This window comes from Anastrepha obliqua, chromosome 1 (assembly GCF_027943255.1).
Source record: "Anastrepha obliqua isolate idAnaObli1 chromosome 1, idAnaObli1_1.0, whole genome shotgun sequence".
Classification (NCBI taxonomy): domain Eukaryota; kingdom Metazoa; phylum Arthropoda; class Insecta; order Diptera; family Tephritidae; genus Anastrepha; species Anastrepha obliqua.
In genome coordinates this window covers 179,580,302-179,602,730 of record NC_072892.1, presented here as the reverse complement: position 1 = coordinate 179,602,730, position 22,429 = coordinate 179,580,302, and the positions used below count along the sequence as shown (strand labels likewise).

General features: G+C 36.2%; 1 protein-coding gene across 2 annotated transcripts in view; it reads right to left on the bottom strand.

Annotated features, from left to right (window-relative positions):
• LOC129242380 (uncharacterized) overlaps positions 1 to 22,429 on the bottom strand; it is a 329,060-nt gene that overhangs the window by 135,298 nt on the left and 171,333 nt on the right. For both annotated transcript variants that reach the window (XM_054878991.1, XM_054879000.1), the window contains one exon: positions 17,324 to 17,468. The gene's annotated coding sequence lies outside the window, so the exon portion shown is untranslated. The remainder of the gene's footprint in view (positions 1 to 17,323; positions 17,469 to 22,429) is intronic.

Below are 22,429 nucleotides of genomic sequence, written 5' to 3'. Positions count from 1 at the left end.
CTTGCTGTAACAAATTTTCACAGCGCAGCTTAAATTTTACTGAAAATGCATTTTATATAAGAATAATAGAACTGTGCATAATTAGTTTCGCACTTTTTCTAATCGTTTGTTATTTATTTAAGGCTGCACCACCGCAAAAAGTGCAAAAACTCTGAATGCTTCTATGAGATGGAAGTGTAAGCAGAAACAAAACTCAAATTCCTCTTAACAGCCACCGAAAGCGAGTGAAAAGTGTGCAGGTAAACACACGCACGCACACACCTACATGCACCACGTCCAGTGCAAAAGTTGCGAAGCTAAAGTAGCATGCAACACAGCGCAACATTTAGTAACGAAGTTGTAAATTCTCTTCTAAGGTGTGAATCGTTTGAAAATCGTTACTTAACCACGCTGACCACACTCCCTCGCCGCCTGCCCACCTGTCTGCCTGTCAGTCGGGCATGCTAGCACCCCCGTTTATTGGGTGTGGCGCAATTTTAAAAGTAGAACAATGCAATTATTTACCAAACGCGATCGATTGCACCGACTGCAATCACCGGGAACACTTAACTGCAGTGCAATGTGTGTGTGTGTGTGCGAGCGAATGTATAGATGCATGCGAGCAAACATGTGCATGTGTATAAGCACACATACATACATAAGTGTTGAAGTCGAAAAATCGTAATATAGAGAAATAACGGTAAAAGCGGGAACAATTGCTTCAAGTACTGGTAAATTGCTTAGCAAGCAGCGAAAATAGCTCAAAGCGTATGTGCTACGAGGCGGCAGCCTAATTAAGTAATTCATTCGAAGCTTAACAGCGGATTTCACTGCAGACAAATGTGGGTGTTTGATTTGATTAATTAGCAGTCGGTGAACTGCAGATTGGTTGATTAGAACAGGTGCAGGCGAAAAGTTGAAAGTGCCTTAGGCCCTTATAAGAAGGCAATAAATTGGGCTTCTGAGTTGAAGTTGCTGCACTCTTGGGCGCTGCAAAGGTATATTTGAGGTGCATAAAATTGTTATTGGTTTAAGTAGAATTACGTATACGCCATGGACTCGGTATGTAGGAAAAGTGATTCTTAAATGTAGAAAGTTATTGCTAGACAGAAGGTTATAGAATTCATCTCTATAGCATCGAAGGTTACTTGTATTGAACGTATACACACATACCTATGTATATACTCGTGTGTATAACGGTCGAGTAAATGTAATGCAGGGTAGAGTGAACTAATTAGCGTTAGCTCAACCAAGATTGTTCGTAGAGCTCAAACCAGGAATTTAACGACAATTCAAGTTAATTCACTCATTAAATGAATTCGTTTTATTTAAAATATGGGAGCGATATATAGACAGAGGACCCTCGAGACGGTGTCACTGCGAAATGAGAGCATTGGGGTTCCCTTGAAAACCAGTATAAAGTCGCGCGATTGACCTTCTCTTCAGTTGCCCTGATCTCATCGGTCTAAGATGCAGATATCTGGGCTTTCACTTGCTGCTACACCTGCCGATATAGCAGGTTCAAGCTTTGCGTACTGGTGAATTTCAACCATAGATTGAAGTGATTATCGTAATTAGTCACTGTTTGGTCATCATCTTCCTTCTTCCCCCTTTTCAGTTGTTGTTTTTGTTTAGTTTCTTTCTTTTGTTTTCCCTCTGTATGGCATTACAATGGACGAATTTGATTTTTTGTTGTTGTTGTTGTTCAATTGGTTCAGTATTTCCACTGAAATAATCCTAATAAGTGACCAACACCGTTTTACTACCACCGTCCTCGTATAATAATATTTTTTTTTTGTTTTTTTTTTTTGTTGTTCTAAGTCAAATCGATGTCTCAGATTTCATTATTTTGCTGCAGGCTTACCACAGGAACGAAGTCGTGCCCTAGCTAGCCCTGGACATTCACATAAATAGTGGAAAAAACTTTCCTTCGCACCTTCTGCTTGACAGCTCCTGCAGATAGGATTCAAGGGTAGATTGAGTCTAGCTGCATGATCCCCTACTTTCCAATGGCCTGTAAGAGTTGCAGTGATGCGTCAGATGTTTGGCCGGGAGCATCCTAACTGCGATCAGATTCATTGTCCAAGTGGGCCCTTGTCTGGGCAACCATTTATCCTAAGCTAACCTAGGTTATGACAGTTATATTTCCAATTTAAATGTTGTGATGTCATACGCAGATTGTAGATGGAAAGACCAGACGGAATGCAAAATTAACAGAACGTTATGGCTTACCTACAACCTCAAGCAATCGTCGACATTGATAAACATGAAACGACGGGACCCCTGGAGACTAACGGCAGTCTTAACTGGCTTTTGGTGTGTGGGAGAACCAGCAGCCAAAAAGGGTATCCCTCACAATACATACTGTTACAGTTGTAAAGAACCAGAGAAAAAGGAAACAATCTTCCATTTCCCCTGTGAATGCCCCGCCCTATGGAAGGACAGAATGTTAACCCTGGGCAAACCGCTGTTCGAGAGTCTCAAGCAACTGTCTGGCTTAGATGTCAACAACCTAATAAGGTTCTTAAACTGCACAGGGTAGATATAGTCATGTTAAACAAGATGGGAGCGAGGGTGTGGCACAAAATGGTGCGGAAGCGCTAGTTGGATTCTGGAAGAGTCACCGCTTTAACCAACCAACCACCATACTTATTGTCAAATCGAATGCGCCTGGTATTGTTTCATTTTACCCAAAGTTTCTCAAATGTTTTTTTCTAAAAATCTTACCTCATCTTACTTATGCTCTGAATACCATCTGGACCACGTACATTTTTACTAGCTCTTGGAAGAGCGAAAAGATTATTCCGCTACATAAAGCGAATCTGGCGACTGTCGGCAGATTAGAATATTGCCACTTTGTCAAAAGCTCTTGAGCGTATCATGAACCGCTAGATAAACTATTTTCTGAGTATCAACTCCTTGATGAACCCATTGCATCTGGGGTTCAGATCCTCTAAAAGTTTTGGACGATATCTGACTCAGTATTGACCAAAAATCAATGTAACTTTTCTTACTTTGCTAGACCATCGCAAAGCGCTTGCCTCTGTGGTATATACATTTTTAATATTAGAACTTAAAAATTGTTTAATCTCAGTATGTCGGCATGGTTTTTGTGATCGTCCACGTGCTAATAACACTAAATCCATGAGTTGCCCCTCAACGCTTTTTTCTTGGTCCATTGCTGTTTATGATGTATACTAAGACCTGTTTAATATATTTAGTATTGGGATGTCCCTATTTATGCAGATGAAGTTCACTCATATGTTAGTTGCCCCCTCACTCAATTCATTTTTGTATTAAAAATTTAACTACCGATTTTAAATTTATAAGCGGGTGGGCTTTTGACAATGTGTTAATCTTTAATTCAGCTAAATCTCAGTACTTCACAATAAAGAATGTGAACTAAATAATGCTGTGAAGAAATACTGAGTGTATTAAAAATGCAGTGGTTATATTTAATACAACTTTGACATGGAGTAAACAGATTTTTAGCGTTATGGGCAAAGTATTTGGTATGCCCCCGAAATCTATGGGCTTTCAATGCAATTTGAGCTATATAATTGCCAAATCTTAATCAATATTATAAGCTAATAGCTCAAGAGTTTAGTTCAGACTTTACTGATCCTTAGATAGTAAGGAATGCAGTTGGGATATGCTGTCTTTATATTAAGACCATTTCACGATTGCCACTTTAAAAGGCTTCGCTTTGCCTCTTCTAAGTTCGAGATTACGGAAATACTATGGTTTTTATACACACACATTAAGATACATACATAATTTACTCAGTAGCAGCTTTGTGCTAAGCCCCAAAGTGGACTTATGTATACAGAACACACAAATTGATGCTGCTGACGATATCGACAATTTTTCTATGAGAAAAAACTTTTTGGTTTCTCTCTTACAAAGATAAATCTAAGTCAGCTTGCGGGCAGAGCAGTTGGCAGCATCTAGTTAATGTGTATTATTAGCATCATGAGGCGATTTAGCATTGCGACCTGAAATATTTATTGTGAATCCTTCACGGGTGCAACTTCCTCAATCAATATGAGCTAAATTTTATTGAGTTTTACTTCCGCCGCTGGTCAATATGGTATGTTCACCATGGTGTTTAGCCCGCTTATGCAGCCATGCTGGGCACGATGCTGGCGCTTGTTTGGAGGTTTCATCCTACTCGCCACATAGTTTGTGCGCATATACTTCTTATAAAAAACTTTCAGCTTCATTGGTAAAAAGTTGAAAAATAAATTTACCCATATTAAGTGCTTTTTTTAATTTTTTCCCACCCATTTTTCCGCACCCCAAAAACAAAAAATAAACACTTTCTGAACCTTATTATTATACCTTTTTCCTTTAGCTTTGATTGGAGCATAGGGCATGAACTTTACATCTCGCCTTCAAAAAACCCAAAATCAGAACGTTTTCTTTCAAAATTAAATCAAGTTTACAAAGTTAATTAAATCTTTCGCCTTTCTAGAGTCTAAACTCTTACACTGAAATTGTATTACACGTCTTGCAGCTGCGTTGGGCAACAAAGGTGTCACTAATTATGTAAAATCAGGCATAAAATGATAAACTTAACTTACACATGTAGACGTGCCTCGCTTTTGTGTGCGATATCGCAAACATTTGCTTGCACACAACTCTCTACGCGCGCACTTCTCATTTCTTGAGACAATCGACACCAAATAAATAGACAGCAGCGCCAACAGCGGATTCTCATTATCTCCCACGCTTCGAGCAACGAAATTTCAGTTCAGCAGGAATTAGTTTAATTTAGTAGGATATGGCCCAGCTAACATTTGGCGAAATGTACGCATAATAATGAAGATTAACAGATAAACACAACGCAAACTCGAATAGAGCTAAGCGAAAGTCATAGAAGGATTATAAAAGCGAAAACTAAAAGATCAGGACGAAGTGAAGAAAATGAATGACCCTTCAAGTTTTCTCATATGATTAAGTGACAATGATAAGAGTAGAGTAAGGAAGCGGATAAGTATGAGCAAAAGCGCCAAACTCATGCTTTTGTTCTTAGTCTGATATAAGATTTTATTCAAATTTAAGGCAATAGAAAGGGGTCAGCTGTTTATTAAGTAAAATTTTATTTAAAAAACATTTATAAAATGATTATCTAAAACTTTCATAACAAACAGCTGCTTAAAGAAAATATTAAAGCGCCACAAAATATGCAACATTCTTGATTTGAATTCTGATTGTGAGAAGACAATTTGAAGCTAAAGTTTAGTGCAAGTGATTGATACAAGCATTGATACTAGACATTGAAATGGAGCAGGCAACATGCACTAACGACTTTGTGATTGAAATTTTAAAATACGAGAAAACATTTAGAACTTTTTTAAGCTATATTAAATAGAATCCTAAAATAATTTGAATTTAATTTGAATTTAAAAGTATTTAAAAAATAGCAACATTTTCAAATTTTGTTCAATTTTCTACTAAAAAGAAATTTACGTAGTTGTAATTATCCTATTAGATTAAAAAAAATGTCTCGCACGCCGGACCGACTTCCCGTTTGTTTGATGTCATTGCCATTTTCGATGCTTTACCACTAGAGCGTGCCTCATTTTTGATGTTCATATTACCAGAACGAAATTATTGGTGTCATCACAAAGGTTTTCATTTGCGTATTGAGTCAATAAATAGCACACATTTTTTTGGTCGCCTGCTGCGACTTACCACCTTGGTCGTAATCATACTGAAGAATGTATCGAATTTTATATTTTTGCATTTATTTTTCAACTCCTGGTACGCCTACTTTGGGTGCCTGCTGCACGAAAGCTGGATGGATTGAAATGGCAAGGTCTGCATTTCTTAAATATGGCAAAATCCTAAAATATCGCGACTTCAATGTGCAACTAAAAATACGCTTCATAAAATGCTATATATGGCCAGTTCTGCTATATGGCACGTAAATATGGACCCTAAAAGTGTCAGACATGAACAGACTGGCAGCATTTGCAACATGGCTTCTCCGGAGATTACTTAAAATATCATGCATCGAATACGTTTCTACGGAAGAATTGCTGCGAATTGCTCAAGCTGGCACACAACTACTCAGGTGTATTCAACGTAGAAACACATCGTATCTGGTTAGTATTCTGCGAGATCAAAAGTATAAACTACTACAACTCATGTTGCAGGGCAAGATCGAAGGATGAAGAGATACTCGTATAGTGCAGTAGTCCGGTATAAGAGTACAACGTGTGGGTTACCTCTTGGAAGCAGCTAGAGATCGCGAATCACTTTCAAATATAAAGGGTTTTCCAAAAACAGGACAATGTTTATTTTCAACACGTGCCACACAAGTAACGAAACCATTGATCTTTTACGTGAAAAGTTTCCGGACCGTGTCATCTCCCAAAGAGGTGATCACAATTGGCCACCGAGATCTTGTGATTTAACACCTTGTGACTTTTTTCTTTGGATCCACGTGAAAGAGAAGGTCTACAAAAACAGCCCAAAGTCGATTCAAGACCTCAAAGATGGAATTCGTGAGGCTATCGAGGACATAGGGCAGCCACTTTGCAGTTCGGTTATGGAAAATTTCATGAAAAGGATATTGTCCTGTAGGCGTGGTCGTGGTGGTCATTTGCCTGATGTTATTTTCCGCTATTAACGGAAAAAACTCAAAAACTAGAAAAAAAGGTGGAGAATCAATAAAATAATTTGAAAATATTCGAATACCAAGTAACCAGGTGAAATTTTTATTACAATTGGAAACTTAGCTGCTGCAGTTTGACTCAACTATTCTACTTTTCATACACACAGTAAAGATGAATGCAACGCCAGTCATCCAGAGAGGATTCAAGAAGTAAGGCATGAAATGGAGACTGCCATTATTGATTTAAGAGAGGAAACTCCGGGAAATATTTCTGAAAGCGACATTAAAAAAAAGAGCTGCTTTAGAGTTTTCATTCGAGTTTTTTTGAATGGAATAGTGTTTCACGTTTAATGGCAAGGTTTCCTTTTAGTAACAAAAAAATCCTTGAAAAATGTGAGTCCCTGCTTTATTAATACTACGAGGGTTATTGGAAACGTCCGTGAAAAGTCAGAGAGATGACACTACTGGCGCGTGTCGAGATCATTTCTAGTTAGTAGCATTTCTAGTTAGTAGCATTTCTTGCTAGAGCACACACCTAATTTCAGCCAGATCGGTTTATTTCTTTGCGTTTAGCATTCGCTTAAATCGAAGAAGTCGAGGGATTTTTCTTTTCCATTATAACAACGCATCAGCTCACGCCTCAGCAGTTGTGGGCGCAAAATTAATGGCAATAGGGTTCCAACTTGTTTCTCATCCCCTTTTTTTCTCTAGATATGGCGTTCTCTTCTTACTGTTTGTTCTTTAATTTGAAGAAGTGGTTGATGGGAAAAAAATTTTATTCAAATTCGTTTGCAGGCTACTTTTCAGACTTGGACAAATCTTATTCTTCGAAATGAATCAACAAACAGAACAGTGTTTGACGAAGTGGCAGAGCCTAAAAGGGGAATATGTTGAAAACTAAAAAAAGTTTATGGGAAAAAATTAAGTAGTTTTTATTTTTGCACGTACTTTTCAAACGACTTTCGTAGAAGCCGCCGTAGCCGTGGCCCGGGTACAAAACCCAAAGTAGTCATGAATCACGAAATGAGAGAAAACTTTTTTTTTAATAGCGGTTTCCCCTCGGCAGACAATGGCAACCCTTCATAAAAAAGCTCTTCATAAAAAACCATCTCCCGTTCGGAGACAACATTAAACTATAGAAGAATATCAAGACGCTGGCCACACCAACTGATTAAAAACTTTGAAATTTCGATGAAAATTATATGAGTTTTTTTTTAATTTTGGAAAAAGTTGGAAAACTTGAGTTATATGGTTTTCGTTGTAGGTTTATGAAATAAAAAATAAATTAATATTTAAAATTAGGTCAATATGAGGCGTTCTTTGGACTGTGAATACAGGTGTACTCGTATATATATATTATAATATTTGTATATATTACAACATATAAGCCAAAAGGACTACCCTGCAAATACTTCTGTAGCTATCGTTGCCACAAAACCAGAAGCAAAATGTTAACCAAATAACGCGTGGATGAACTTTCAATAAAATAGCAAATTTTTTATTTATTTCAAAGTGACATCAAAATAAAAAAGAACGCTGATTGCCCCAGTCATAGCCTGGTAAAAAAGTTTCTTCCTCTCGCCATGCAGGGCCTTCGAAAGGCGGGCGTAAATGTTGTTTAAAGTAAAACGTGTAAAAATGTGGGCTCAAAATACGGCTCTTAGCAATTAAATGTGGTAAATGGCATTCTTATATCATTCAATGCCGAGCATGTCATGGTTATTGAGTTCCTCCTCCTATTTGCGGTGTGTGACTTGATGTTGTTCCAATAAAGAAGGGACTTACATTTCAAGCCCACTCCGAAGGGCAAATGGTTTTTTTTTTTTTTTTGTGAGGAGCTTTTTTCATGGCAGAAATACATTTGGAGGTTTGCTATTGCCTGCCGAGGGGCGATCGCTATTAGAAAAACCTATTTGTATCATTTTGCTGTTTCATGCACGCAGATTGAAATATACGCACCGCCGAATGGTAGTCACGCATCAGCACTCTTCTCTACACAACGTCCCATGTTTGATCTTCCGTCCTTTTTCTATCCTCGACAAAACCAGTTGCTTGAATTTTTTCACCAACGACGATTATTTGCACCAAAATTCTGCGATTTGTTTTTCTTAAAGATCGACCATTTTTATTGTGTAACAGTGTGCATTCATAATATATTCACTACTGCCATCTAGGCGTCACGAGACCCCAATTGTTTAAAAGGCTATAGAACTTCAAATATCCACAATATAACTAAAAAATTTGGCATTATATTCATTTTCTCCACATTGTTGTTGTAATAATACCAAATACAGACTGTGTCTCGATATACTTACATAGGAGATGAATTTAAAAAAATATGTTGAAAACAGAACAGCTGCAGCGAAAAAAGGTATTAATGCTTCGTGGACTTGTCTTTTAAAAAATAAAGAAACTTCAATTGCAGCTAAATGGAAACTTTTTCTTGCAGTTTGTCGTTAAATACAATCATACGCAGCACAGGTGTGGGGTTTTGGATGGTTTGAAGAAGTTGATATATTGCAAAAGTATTTTTTAAAGCAAATTCTCAAGCTACCATCACATATGAGTACATAGTTACATACTTTTTTTGGAAACCGGCATGCAAGAAAATCATTTTTTCACTTAAGAACTGTTCCTTAAGTATATGCACGGAATTTTGTTTATGTACTCAGAAAATCAACTGCCACATTAGCTATCCAAAATTGTTATAAAGAAAGAAGTCTTCTGGATTAGAGATCTAAAGAACTTGTTTAGTAAAAACGATGTAATTTGGCGAACAGATAATATACAATCAGAAAGCTGGATAGAAGAAGCAAAATTGCTTTTAACAAACCACAACAAGGCAGGGATGAATGTGTACATACAAAAACCCTTAAGTACTAGTAGGTTATATACGGAATTTGATTGGTTAAAAAGTCTGGTTTATTAAAAATATATGATCTAGAATCAAGCATGTAGATAATGAGGGCTAGAAGTGACTTGATATTTTTAAATAACAACAGCTTTGACACAGAAAATAAAACTTGCTCAATGTGTAATTTAGGCGAGCTTGAAAACATAGCACATTTCCTGGCGCGCTGCCCAATATTAAGGGAATACAAAGAAGTGTTTTTAGGAAAATTTACCTTAAATGATTCACAACTGATTGAGATTCTCAATGGGGGAAAATTACCATTGGGATAAGCTTTTGCGTTTCAATAAATAAGCCTCTAGATACAGAGATTACTTAATAAAAGAGTTTAACTAGCTTTAAAAACCGTAAACCGAATAATTATTTTGCACGAAAAATAAATCGGCAGACGGCTCATGCCATTGTCGTTAAATTATTGTAAATATTTATTTTTTTTCCTTAATATTAAAATAAGTAAATTTCAAATTTTATATATTTTCCTCCTATTTGCCATAAATACTACAACTAAAACCAATAATGTTATATTCATCCTAACTTTAAAATCCTTACAAGCCACACAAATACACATATACCATGCCTTCTATGTATTATCTAAAATTACCTGCAAATCATCAGTAGGCAATATGCGGCCTACCTAAGTCGCAAATAACCGAAAAAATGAAGTCATCCAGAAAGGGTCTCAGAAATCCCCTATCTTTACAGATATCTATACATTTCTACTTCTGTAAGTTTCTTGTTTGGCTTCCGAAAGATGTGCGCACCGTCTGCTGACAGAAATTTTATTCAAAACAATTAGTTATTCATTATTTCTGTACGCGTTTGCTATTCATTTACTAACGCCTGAAAGCTCGCAACGGAAATAAAGCAGGATAAATAGCGAAAAAGGGTTAATGGATTGAAATTAAGGTGAGGTTTTAAGAGTGGAGTAAAGGTGTCAGCCAACAAAACTGGCTATTCAAAACATAAGCAACCCCGTGGGGGAGGCAACATCTGCATATAGACCATCACGCAGGCATTTACACTTAAGTAAATACATTTGATTTAAATTGTTTATGTAAATATGTGTATGTGTGTATGCGTGTGCTGACATAAATAGTTAATGCATAGACGGGTATTTGTGTCTTACACAAATAAATGGCTTAAAAGGCAACAGCAAAGAGACTGTAATTGTATGAGTGATTTACGCCAACACCTAATTCTTGTGCCTACTTTTCTTCTTTTTGTTAATAATGAAACCTACAAGTGATTCCATTCCGCACCTAGCTTAATGGTTAGTAGCCACAACCAGCAATAACTCTTTGTAAACGTATTTCATATATAACTCATATCCACCTACAGACGTGTTAGACGTTCGGCCTTCAGGCCCAATTGCACCCCCAAAAGATATTTTCAAGTAATAATTTATTTTAATAAATAATTTGCTATTCGTGCGCTCATTTATATTTGCCACAAAATTTGCTGGCACATTTCTCTTCTACATATTTATGTTTATATGTGTGGGCGTGTGTGTGTGCCTTTGCTTATGCACGGCACACACCACTTTCGCTCATCTGCCACATTCTTTTTCTCTATTCCACAGTGTCCTTTTTATGCGTCTGTCCGCCGCTACGCCGTACACCGCAATGGGTGCGTGCGACTTTGTGTGGGTGTGTGTGTGTGAGTGCCTAGAACGCACGCGTTTCAACTACACCTGTGCATACACACACACAAACAAGTAAACGAAACTTTCCACCCAGCTGACAGACGCAATGTTGGCACAACACAACACACAACTGTGGCGTAAACTAACACATTTCTATAATTTAATATAAATATTTGCACTTTTTTTCTTGCTTTTTCACTTCACATTTCACACTGCATGGCATTACATTTCGTATATTTTATTTCGTTTCATTTATTCATTCAAATATATGCACAGAAACACAAATTTTCATTTTGCCTCCTTTTTGGTGTTGTTCGTTTTTCGCTTCTGTAGTTGTGCATATGTGCGCGTATATCAATATTCCTTGCCTGCTTTTCTCATGTACATACATACGATATGTATACACACACATGTATGTGCATATACGAAATTTCTTGTTCACTTGTCACATTTTGTTTTTTATTCTTCTATTTCTTTCCTTTTCACTTTTTTGTTATTTCTTTCCACAAAGCTGTGTGCTATGCTCTGTTATGGCCAGCATGGAGGCAGTGTGAACGCGCGCGCATCACTTATGCCTCTGTCGTACTATTGGTGTTGAATGTTTTGCGGATACTAAATTCCGTTGCATGCCCCATTCGTTGTGGCTCTGGTGTGCGTTGATAGCGCAGGACATGCAAAGGAATGTGTACAGATGATTTGTGAGCCGCATGCGCTTTACTTGAGTGAAAGCTCAAGCGCATTGTGAGCGCAAGCTTTTGGGCGGTGGGCAGTGTGATTATCAGATGCTTTTTCCCCAAGCCCACATTTGCGACTAATGAATGCTTTTCCTCTATTGATTCAAGTGTTGTTTATTTTTATGATTAGCTCTACAGTTAGAAGAATTGGCATGTCTGATGTTGAGAAACATTTCGCAATTACATATTCCGAATCTTTGTGCCAACTAGCCTATAAATCAAAACATGCGTTCTCCTAAATGAATTGGAATTAGTAATTTTTCGCAAAGTTTCCGAAGGAGGAGACAATTTTCACGTCACTCATACGCTCGGGCGCGCAATAGAAGAAATAAATATTTGAGCTCCTGGTTGAAACAGTTTACCGTCAAGTTTCGATCTTCAACGAAGATATAAGTCAACCATAAGACGGTATGAGCATCGAAATCTATTTGTTTTTTAAAATCAAAATTTTGGTTATTAATAATCACTCTAAAAATACAGCAACAAATCTTACTAAGTGAAAAAATTTATAGACAATTGTGATTTGTTAAATTTTAAAGCTAGGTGAGATCAAGAAGGTTGCCCAAATAGTGGGGCTTAGACGAAAAAATCGAGTTCATCCTTTGTGATACCATTGCAAAGGTAGTAAAGCGTAAGAAGACCGATAGGACGAACGAAGAAAGAGGAGGGGGTGGGGGAAAGAAGGAGGGGTATAGTATATGCGAATTACGAACGATAGCTGCGTTGCGGTTGCGTTAACCGTTTTATGCTGCTGATAAAATTCATCAGATTTTTAGTACGAAGACCTATTACATCAGCAGGCGTAGCAAAGAAGCGAGAGCTAAGATGCCTAAATCTTAGCTCCGCGAGAGCAGGCCGCTAAGAAGAAGGTGCTGAGCTGATTCCACCCCAACCTCCACCCAGCTGACGCAGAAAGGACTCGAGGTAATACCAAGTCTCACAGCATGCATGGCACGCGGATAGTGTCCTCTGAGAACACGCACGAAATTCGAACGCTGAAATTTTTTGTCAACTTTAAAAGATTCCACGATTGCTTCATATCCATACGTAGCGAGAAAGATTTCGCAAACTTACAAGTTAGTGTGCTTGCTTAGCGCTCGCTGAGTTGGCACGAAGCCCATCTTGCCAGGAGCAAACCGCTGACGATCCTTTCGCGGGGAAAGGAGAGAATTAGGATCCACAGGTCCCTTGTCTGGTCAACTCCTCCACCTCACATATGAGCCTTATATTAAATAATTCGGATGCAATCGGAAGTGAAGCCAAGCATTCCCTGACTAGTTTCGCATGCACCGTCATTGATCGAGGACCCTGATTGTCGCTAGGCTATCGGAGTAAATATTTTCTTTCTTCACAGTTAATTCGCAGGTGAATAGCCAATTAGCTGCTTCTTTGATTGCAGCTACCTCTGCTTGGAACCAACTGCACTGATTCGGTAACCTGAATTTGAGTCTGGTGGGAAGCTCTTCGCGAAATATTCCTGTCAACCCACCAACTTAAAACTGGGTGCTGTACAAAAGACGCGCCGAGAGAAATATAAATTGAAGCTGCTTATGCTGCTGCATTATTTTTGTCGAATTTTTAATGTCGCACATTGAAACTGAATTTTGAACGTCAAAAAAGGAGAATTTAGATTAATGAAATAAAATGAAACTTTCTTTCCATAACATTTTATACCAAATTTATTTTCTTAGGCCATTTTCTCAACGAATATCTGACTGGGCAGGCCACTTAATTGTATCGTTCTCCGAACCACTTATTTAACTATCGAGCCGATATATTTAAACACCAGCTGATATTTTTTACAATTTTGAACTAAGTTCAAAAAGCTTAAGCTGAAATTTTAGTTTTCAAATAAATTTCAAGTATGTTATGGCCATAGTGGTGTTGGTTTCATAGTGGACCAAGTTTCGTTTGACAGATGAGGAACAATTTATATTCTCGATAAGTGCAGCGTACTCTGTTGCATATTCTAGCAGGATTGACATTTCTGGCTACGGTCAAATAATTCTAGATCGCAACATACAGATGTAAACAACAACATAATTCGAAAAATTTGGATCAAAGAAAAGATCTGCTGCTTTCAAAATATCGATTAGATTAGATTTGTGGAGGGTTGGATAAGTCCAAGCGCTCAGTTAGGAGATCATTGTACTACACCCGGATTGTTTTCAATAGAAAGAACAAAGAGATAGGAAAGATAAAATGTGGGTGGTAAGACAGAAGAAATAGTTTGAGATCACTCTTCGACAAATCTCTTGGATTCATTGTGAATCTTAAGAGATCCGGAAGAGGAAGAATATGAACTTTATTGATATTCAGTAGACCGCACCCCAATAACCTAAGTCTGTTTCTAGAAAACGCCGGACAGCTTCAAAGAAAATGCTTTGAAGTGTCGTCATTCTCCCGACAGGATGGGCATATTGGGTTGCCAATGATTATCATGTTAGCCAAATGCTGACCATAGACACTGTGGCCTGCGAATACACCCAACACTACTTGCAGGTCCTTCCTACTAAGTTTTAGAAGAAAGGTCGCTTATTTCCGATTTGGCTTTCACAAAGCACTTGACTACTCAGACCAACGACTTCTCATCAAGTCGTCAATACGTAGTTATATCGATGCAGAATTGACTCCTAGAAAGGGTTCAGGGCCTAGTAACATACTTGCAGGGCCTTCATTAGCCAGTTTAACAGCTAACGCGTTCCCTGTAATACCACAATGTCGAAGCATCCAAATAAGACTAACTTTGTTGTGTTTTGCAACACTGTTCAGTTTTGTCTTACATTCACCGACTAACTTCGAAGAGCAGCGGGGGTTAGCAAGTGCTTTCTGATAATAATTTCAGACTTCAACCCATAAAACCTATAACTGATCTTAAAATATTGGAGCTTCTTGTCAGGTAAGGAGTAAGAGCTTTTATGCCCTCTTCATTGTATCTCCGCAGGAATTCAGAGATTTGGCGAATGCCTTTAGATTGGCTGCTGAACTGAGATGGCCCCTTTTTCTTAATATTGCACCGTCTGTCAGAACACTATTTCAGTTTATATAGTCCGACTTAAGAGTGTATTGCGGAACTGGAACATGGGCTGGACTGTCTGTACAGTTACTACGATAGTTCCTTATTTTTCTTTTTCTTTTTATATTGGTTTATTTTAACTTTACCCGTTTAAGTCTATGCGACCTTCTTATCAAGGAGCCCTTTTGCGACTGCTACTATGCATTATACTTCACAGAAAGGCTCCAAATGAAGCTACCATTGCTGTCCACGATTTACTAGTCAATAAATCCCTTCACTGCCAAAAACTTAGCAAGTCATGAGACGCGTGATAACTTTATGTTGTGCTGAGAGTCCAGTGGTGTTGTTCTCAGTATTCAATGCGGTTTTGTACATTTCTAACAACTATACGAGTATTTTACCCCTACATAAAGCACTTCTCCATAGCCATGAATGCAGATTGCAATTGAAAATATTTTCTGCTGTTTATCACAGCTTTTAGAACAGCAAAAGAAATTATTATTTTTCCAGTATTTTACTCGCTAATTGTATTTATGATTTAATTAATAACGAAAACGGATAAGAGTTCCAGCTACAGCTACCTCAAAATATTTATCAAAGCTTTTACGAAGTAAGAAATCTCAGGCATGAGAAATAAAGTTTCTTCATATGAAGCAAAAAAGCTCTTCAAACGAACTTGTGCTCAATTCAAAGTGCCACTCTCTCAAAAGCACTGGCTGCTAAACCACTCGATTGCTGATGCATGCGTGCATACATACATATATACACACATCTATATACATATTGAAGCATAATTCATGATCTGCTTGAGACATTTCATTATGAGCGCATTTTGTGCACCTCACATTCAAACAACAAAGAGGCAAAGCGTAGTTGGGATTCTCTAGTGAAGGTAGAAAAGCATAACAAATGCAACAACAAAAGTTCACCAATGTTTGTTGAGAGTAAAACTTTGTATGCAAAACCAGTGAACAGCGAACTGAGTAGGCTAACAAACGACAACAAATGCAAGCAAATAACAACACACAGCCATGGGCAGGTATCAAGACATTTATGCACACACACACATGTGTACGTGTAGCTACATAAATGCGAACTTGTATGCCTAAAAATGGATGCGCTGAGTGTTGCGCAACTGAAAAATACCGGCAATCGGCAGATTTTGTTGGCCAAAGTAAACAAAGCGCGAACAAACACTGGCGCAGGCACAACAAAAAAAACAACAACAATAACATGGGCAACAAGAAAAGGAATGTAATAAACAGGGTAAAAGTTACAAAAACAACAAACATAATAAAGGTAACATTAATGACAGTAAAAGCGCCAACAAACAAAGCAACAAAGAAAGTAAGAACACTGGAAAACATAATTTATTCTAGGCAAGCAAAGTGCAATGAAAAGCAAAAGGAAAAACAGCAAACTGAAAAAAAGTAAAAATGCAATGAAAAGAGAAAAATACTGACATAATGCAAGGGACTGGGTGTCCAGCTGAAAATGTAAAGTACGAAATTAAAACCAGCAAACTTTCCTGAGTGCGCGCATCTGATTCCTGTACAAACGCGGCTGCTTGCCACAGCACATCGTTTGATGCTGCTCTGTTATTATGGCGCTTTATACCATTATTGTTGCTGTTGTTATAGTTTGGTAGCAAAAAAAAGGAATTAATTTTTACTTAATTTTCTGCTACACTCTCACACTTTACGCGCTTTCGCTTATACCTCACATTTTTCATAGGCAAATAATGCTGCAGGCGTGGTGGCAGCTGAAATGACCAAGGCATGCATGCTGAACGCCAAGTCGGGAGATGGGTAATTAAAGTATTGAATTGATTAAATGGCATTGAGCGGTTGTATGCAATTTCCTGGCCAAAGCGCGAAATTGTGCGAAAGGAAGGAGAGAAAAAGGGAAGGAGCAAAGGAATTGAATAGTGTTAAGCAGCAACAGTTAAATGAGTAAAGAGAAAATGAGACACACAAACAGTGGTATATCTCATCTCAAACATAAAGTTATGTTTATATGTGTTAACGGTTTGTATGTATACGACACAGCATTTTTTTACATGCCATTTACACTACGCATGATTATATACAATATCTTATGCAGGTATGTATGTATATAGTATGTGTATAAGTGCATATATACTTATGAAGCAGCTTGCAGCTGGTAATCAGTATGAATAGGCCAATGAAGGCAAAGTGCAAAAACGTTGCAAGTAAACCAGTCAACTAATGAGCGCTGCGTGTAACGTCTTCGGAATTAAAAAAGTTTTGCTGACCCACAAGAGAACCATTGAGGGCAACTTAATTTGCAGTGAAAGTAATTGGCATTATATTCGCCACAGTTTTACTTTTGATACCAACTAAAGAAAAATATAAAAAAATGTGCGTTCTTTTCAATTTAACCTTTTGCTTTTACTTACCACTAATCAGTTTGAAAAAGTCTTCTGTTGAATATCAAATGAACATAGCTGCCTTTTTGGTTACTTGTGCCTCCCAATCAGTTTCAGTTAATTCAGTAGAGGTCTTAGTAGAATTTTTTATTGAAACAAAAAACGCTGAAGAAATCTGCAAAAAAAAGAGATGATATTTAATTTACTATTAAAGTTTTAATATTAAAAAGGGAAGACATTTAATTTAAAATTATTTTTACTGATGTGTGTTTGCCAGTGGTTGAAATTCATAGACATTTGTTTTCCTCTTTGTTTCTACCATAACTTGTTTGTTTTTTTATCCTGTTCTTTATCTTTATCTTTATCTTTATCTTTATCTTTATCTTTATCTTTATCTTTATCTCTATCTTTATCTTTATCTCTATCTTTATCTTTATCTTTATCTTTATCTTTATCTTTATCTTTATCTTTATCTTTATCTTTATCTTTATCTTTATCTTTATCTTTATCTTTATCTTTATCTTTATCTTTATCTTTATCTTTATCTTTATCTTTATCTTTATCTTTATCTTTATCTTTATCTTTATCTTTATCTTTATCTTTATCTTTATCTTTATCTTTATCTTTATCTTTATCTTTATCTTTATCTTTATCTTTATCTTTATCTTTATCTTTATCTTTATCTTTATCTTTATCTTTATCTTTATCTTTATCTTTATCTTTATCTTTATCTTTATCTTTATCTTTATCTTTATCTTTATCTTTATCTTTATCTTTATCTTTATCTTTATCTTTATCTTTATCTTTATCTTTATCTTTATCTTTATCTTTATCTTTATCTTTATCTTTATCTTTATCTTTATCTTTATCTTTATCTTTATCTTTATCTTTATCTTTATCTTTATCTTTATCTTTATCTTTATCTTTATCTTTATCTTTATCTTTATCTTTATCTTTATCTTTATCTTTATCTTTATCTTTATCTTTATCTTTATCTTTGTCTTTATCTTTATCTTTATCTTTATCTTTATCTTTATCTTTATCTTTATCTTTATCTTTATCTTTATCTTTATCTTTATCTTTATCTTTATCTTTATCTTTATCTTTATCTTTATCTTTATCTTTATCTTTATCTTTATCTTTATCTTTATCTTTATCTTTATCTTTATCTTTATCTTTATCTTTATCTTTATCTTTATCTTTATCTTTATCTTTATCTTTATCTTTATCTTTGTCTTTATCTTTATCTTTATCTTTATCTTTATCTTTATCTTTATCTTTATCTTTATCTTTATCTTTATCTTTATCTTTATCTTTATCTTTATCTTTATCTTTATCTTTATCTTTATCTTTATCTTTATCTTTATCTTTATCTTTATCTTTATCTCTATCTTTATCTTTATCTTTATCTTTATCTTTATCTTTATCTTTATCTTTATCTTTATCTTTATCTTTATCTTTATCTTTATCTTTATCTTTATCTTTATCTTTATCTTTATCTTTATCTTTATCTTTATCTTTATCTTTATCTTTATCTTTATCTTTATCTTTATCTTTATCTCTATCTTTATCTTTATCTTTATCTTTATCTTTATCTTTATCTTTATCTTTATCTTTATTTTTATCTTTATATTTATCTTTATCTTTATCTTCTCCGAGTAGCCTTCTTTAGCCTTACTTAATTATACTACTTTTTTTATTTTACAATTTTGGTAGCTTCAAATTAAAAAAAGAAACAAATACGAAATTCTAAAATTTTCGCATTTTGGGTATAGAAACGCACTAAATTTATTGCTAAGAGCAAAGTTGTGGCACCACTGTATAACTAGACTAGTGTGACGTCACCCTCTCTCTGGCGGACGCAATCTTCTTCATCCTTCTTGGTAAAAAAATTATCCCTTAGGTAGTACTTTTTTTAAACGGGAAGTAAACGCCCGAGTACAACAGACATTTTTTGAAATTATTTTTAGTCTCTATGTCTGCAAAGTATGGACCATAAAGAGTTTTAAAAACATTTTTCATTTATTTCACTCTTTTACTGTAATTCTGGAAATGAGGTTGCCATTTGACGCCCTAGAGGGATTTAACACTTCAGACCTCAATTGCAGACTTCACTACATTTTATTGTCACTCATTTGTGTGTAGATTTTCGGTTTTGAATTACAATCAAACCACCTGTCTGTTCAAGAATGAAAGTTGTGAGTTTTTGCGTCAAGTTTATGGTGAATTGTAAATTTTACTCGTGTAAACTCTTCTCATTTTGGCAGAGACATTTAGCTTTTACGTCAGCAACAAATTTCAGGTGTCTCGAGAGGTGTAGGCGATAAACTTTCTAATGTTTTTCCTCTAACTTTCACATTTCGAAGAAAAATATCAACGAACAATCGATTTTTCATTCATTCTTCATATGTATGTATGTATGTGTGCATGTACTGTACTATTTTTATGCTCCACTTGTGCATATGTATGTATGTACTTGCAGCAAAGACATGACATCTTCATTTCTTAAATACGCAAAGCCATCAGGATTCACACTATCTACCAGGCACATATATCCATCCATACATATATACATACACGCTTAGTACCCCACAAAACATCATTAACACGAGCTATTTTATCACGTTGGGGAACAAAGCGACCGAGAAAAGGAAAAACATGCACCCATTCTATTATTATAAACACGTACAAACGCAAAACAACAACAAAAATGCACGAAAACAAATGCAAACAACCGCAGCAGAGTGTACATAACAATAACTAAACACACACACACACGCAAACTCCGCTGACCATTCGCTCGCTGAAAGACTGACTATGCAAAGTCAAAATTTGCCAAACAAGTCACGTGCTGTATGTGCGTCGCGTCTACCCTGCAGGGAAAACAAAGCCAGAGGGGAATTTATTATAATTTTATTGCTAATAAGAAAAAACTCCTCCAGGGTTTGTGTGCCTGCAAATTGAAAGTGCAATCGAATGCGAGAGCGACATGTGGGTACCACTGTATCTCTTTTCAAACTATTAGGTTATTTAAATATCTACTCAATCGGCATTAAATATAGGTGCCTTTTGCAATTCTTCTTTCTCTTCTTCCGCAATGGCTTCACAGCAGACTGTAATTGGCACCAGTACGCCCAACTGCGACACTTCGGAACAGCCCCCCAACTTAAACTAACCTGACTTAAATCAACTTAAATTATAATCTGTTAATTTTAAAAACAATTTAAACCCATGAGGCATTGTACAGTCCAACAAAATTTTATTTAAATATTGTCTGCTGTGTTTGATGATTTTTTTCTTTGCACTGCAAGCCAAAATGTCTGCAAAATCTGAGTTTAAACGCGATTCCGCATATCAAAAACTTGCGGAGAAGTGTTGTCCGTGTTCTTCATTCAAATTTGCGTGAAATGGTGCGTAATCTCTGCAAACCACTAATACTCTTTTTTTCGTGAATTTGTATTTAGATGTCGCAATAGCAATTCTTATAACGACAGGGTGTTCTACCGTCTATGAGTTCACTGGTGTGAGTCTCTACTCCATATTGGATTAAGTCTGACACAATGAAAAAGTTGGTGTGTATAAGAGTTTACCTCTTCGCACTCACATAGCTCCGAATCGATGGCATGAATAAGGCGCAAGTACCGCTACTCAAAGCTTTATATCTTTAACATCACACTTACGGTTTTTGAAGCAAGTCTTTGCTGGTAACTTTGGACAAATTTGCGCAAAAAGGTTAGGTCAATTACTAGCATATGACAGAAATCCGTCGTACCATTAAGAGAAAATGCTACTGCGAATTCTCAAAGCTTCTTCGACCGTGTATTCCACTTCCATCTGCTGCTTCCCTTACAACTTGATCTGCTTTTTCATTAATCGGTAAACCAGAATGACCCGGAGATCACACCACAAAAAATTGGTTAATTTAAACTCTGAGAGCTGGAACAGAGTGATACCGTGATTGTTGGAACAATTGTCTTTTAAGAGCTGGTAGGTTGCTTGGCTTTCCGAAAAGATAACAAATTTATCATCTTTGATACTTATATAGCAACCCTTCTATTTTTATCTGTCATTATCTTTCAGCTTGATGCAAAAACGCATCACGAATGCTCCACTTTCAAACATTCCGACGACACGACATTCGCTTCTACGTTACCAGAGTGACTCGGATTTATACTTATATTTGGTCAAGAACTGTTACTTCAACAGCATTGCCCAAAAATCTATTATAAATAAAAACTCGATTGATATTACAACAACAAAAAACATTCTAAAAAGAAGTATTTCTACCAAGGCGAATCAGTTAAAAGAGGTGTTAGTAAATCAGCTGATATGTTTTTTTATTTCGCCGTGTCCATGTGGCTGTCACTTCAGAATGAAACAAGGCGAATTCATTATTTGTTTTCCCAATACTTTGCTTTGACAATCAAACGTACAGAACATTGTTGTTGGTCTAATGCCACCACCTTTAATGAATGCGCCTTGATTTATACAGAGACTTCTTAATTCTTCAAAGCTTGCCAGTTTTTAAGTATCCCCTTCTTTATACTCAAAAAATTGTCATATTCAACATATATTTTTATTTTATTTTTCACTTTGGGAAGTTTTTAATAATCCTTGCATTATCACACACAATTATCTTACAAGCGCTGTTAGCTAAGACATAATTTTGCATGGCTTAGGCCAACCTACCATACCAACATCACATGTTTCTGGTTGGCCCAACCCCCATTATTTTAGAAAACATAAATAGTTGTAGGTTTTAGATTTCAATTTTTTTTATTTTTCTTATATTCAAAGTAGTAAGAGAATTTTGCTACTATATATGTACTTTGTTTAGGAGTTTTGAATATTATTTCTCCAAATGTGCCTGTAAATAGCAAACCCGGATTGCAGCTAGACGATTAAGGACACTGGATGCTCTTTTCTTGAACAACCTGCGGCCAGTTCCTGGCCTGTACGCCAGCATAAATCCGATCAATATTCTCCATCCCATCAACAGCTCTGGCTGGCTGTAGATATCAGCCTGTTGGAGGTCTCATAATAGCATCAGAACGGCGCTTTAGTGCTACTTGGGGAATGCCAAAGTGGTACTTCAACCATTTCTCGTACCAACCTACCTACCGTACCATACAAAAT